The sequence below is a fragment of the Solanum dulcamara genome, chromosome 10 (genome assembly GCF_947179165.1).
Source record: "Solanum dulcamara chromosome 10, daSolDulc1.2, whole genome shotgun sequence".
Taxonomy (NCBI): Eukaryota; Viridiplantae; Streptophyta; class Magnoliopsida; order Solanales; family Solanaceae; genus Solanum; species Solanum dulcamara.
Genome location: NC_077246.1, coordinates 38,665,210 through 38,667,896, shown reverse-complemented (window position 1 = coordinate 38,667,896; position 2,687 = coordinate 38,665,210). Strand labels below are relative to the sequence as shown.

The 2,687-nt window shown below is 39.3% G+C and overlaps 1 pseudogene; it reads left to right on the top strand.

Annotated features, from left to right (window-relative positions):
* The first annotated feature begins 1,339 nt into the window (after nucleotides 1-1,339).
* On the top strand, nucleotides 1,340-1,459 carry LOC129871821 (5S ribosomal RNA; annotated as a pseudogene).
* Nucleotides 1,460-2,687: the final 1,228 nt, after the last annotated feature.

Below are 2,687 nucleotides of genomic sequence, written 5' to 3'. Positions count from 1 at the left end.
AAAGTATGGATATCTCCTTTTTGACTTCTCAGGTCATCCTCTTTCTAGTTTTCTTTTGTCACAATATCTTGACGGAAGTCACGTCCTAATCCACGATCATCTAATCTGTCAATCTTGGATGGCGATAGGTTTTTCTTCGCAGGATAACTCCTTTATTATGTTGACTTTATCCATGAAGAATATTCTAGAAGGGTTAACTTATACAGTTACGGGACATTGATGGGTGGAAGACTAGGAGTACTATTTTTAAACCAGATAGTAGGGCCACTTTGTAGGCAATTTTGCCAATTCCATACATGATCTGCTAAAGACCAATGTATCTCGGGCTTAACTTATCTCTTCTTGCCGAACCTCATTATTCCTTTCATGGGCGACACCCTTAAAAAACCAATCATTCACTTGAATTTTCAAACAACGACGTTGATTGTCTGCATATAGCTTCTGTCGATTTTGGAAAGCTAATAATTTTTCCTGAATAAGTTTTACTTTCTATACCGCTTATTAAACCATGTCTTGGATTATTAGCCGTGTTTTACTAACACCAAACCAACCAATTGGCAACCTACACTGCCTGCCATACATCATCTTATATGGGGCCATCCGGATACTAGAATGATTGTTAATATCATAAGTACTTCTGACAGGTGGTAGGCAATTGTCTGAGTTACCTTTGGGATTAATTGTATAGTCCCACAATATATCGTCTATCGTCTAGCTGGTAAACCTAGTATGTCATCAGTCTAAGGGTAAAGTAGTATACGAAGACTTATCTCTCATCCTAGTTTCCTCGCAGACTGATCTTTGATGGTTAACTATAACTTAGGATCTTTCTTCTAGCATAATAGCTATGGGAATCCATAAGGTCCTACCACCCCTTTACCTTATAATTTCATACATTCTCTTCGGAGCAAGCAACCTTTGATTGAAGGAGCATGGGTTAATATTCCCTCCCGAGTCATCTATCTATAGAGTGCGAAGTGAGTCTTATAGCCAAGGTCGTATTGGAATTTTCGACTTCGTGTATTACTTCCTGCCTTCTTTAAATGACATCAACTGGTACCCTTACCTTTTGGGTTTTGCTTTTTGTCCCTCAGAGGTAGTTGCCAAGTGATGTCGAAATTTCCTTACCCACTAGCCCATATAGCCGTTTTGTGGTTTTCCTATCATTAAATGGTGTTACGTTGAAGAACTGTGGCATACAAGTGCGCCATCGGTTAGTAACCAGTTAATCCTATTTGTATTGCTCAAGTTCTTTTTATAATTCCCTTAATGTAACTTATAATACTCTAGGTACATAATCTAATATCGTCCCTCCGCCGCTAGTTCAGACTCTTCCATCTCGCGCGATCATACCAGCGTTAACGCACTAAATTCCACCCGAATTTCAAAGTTAAGCGTGCTTGGGAGAGAGTAATACTAGGATGGGTGACCTCCCTGGGAAGTCTTCGTGCCGCGTTTTATTGAAATCCTTACAATAATGTCCGAGGCACTCAACTTAGCCCAAGATTTACCTTAGCATCGTTTTGCTAGTCCTCACGTTTCTCCATGCCTTTTCTCCTGTTATCTTGCAATTGGTATATGGGTAGATCTTTAGTTCCAACATGATCATGTCCCCTTTTGGTCATTTGATTTAACTTCTCCTATTGTACTCACCCCTTTTTGTAAACACCCATTCATTAGGGTCTCTACTCATGGTTCCCCGTACGGTCTTAGATATCATGGATTCTATCCCTTATGACTGGCTTTTAAATCTTGCTAGCTCGTTCTAGCATGGGATTTCCCTTGAAGTTTTAACTGTTCACATTAACACATTGTAGTGTCGGTTAGTTTCACCTCATGCTTATAGGTATCTTATCCACTTCCCCCTTTAAGGTGTATCCATGTCATTGTCTGTTTATTTTCTGCCTTCCAAATACATATGAATCTTTTTGAACACATTTAATATACTGCACCATACCTTTAGGTTACCTATGTACGATACTTTAACACAATCAAAAGGTGCTTATCATCATTTCAAATTTCCCCCTTTTGGGGCACTTATATTCTGATGACACATGTTTCAAACTTGGTCATAATACTATCTTACTCCCAATGGGATACTACTTATTTTTCCTAATGACTTCGCAGTGCAGCAGTTGTTCTACAACCCTACATTCCTTATCCTTGAAGGATCCCACTATTCTCTAAGATAGCGTCACATATACATAATCATTCTTTATGCCTTAAGAGCTTTCACCTTTGTCGTGCATCCAATGCTCACTTCCTCAGCAACATACCGAGTTTGCCTCAACAGTAGGTCAATTCTATCGCCATGTCATCGCACTTACGCCTTTAAATTTACAACTATACATTCTCCTCTCGTATTCAATTACTTATGTCTATCTTGGGTGCCTTCGTTAGAATTTCCTTACTATCTCTCCCATGAGTTAGCCAAGGTACGATAGCTATCTATTCTCACCTTGATTTTCTACAATAAAGCCTCTTGTTGGTGTTGTTACCTCAAACGGGTCCATCAATTCGGGTTTCACTCCGACCCTACTAGAAATAAAATGGGATATATATACGATAAAGTAGAATCTGGGTTTATTAATGCACGTGTATCTCCGAAGAAGATTTGTCATATACCTGTAGCCATATTTAGTGGCGCCTCCTGGTCCTCTGTACTAGCTAAAGCATGAATACGACTC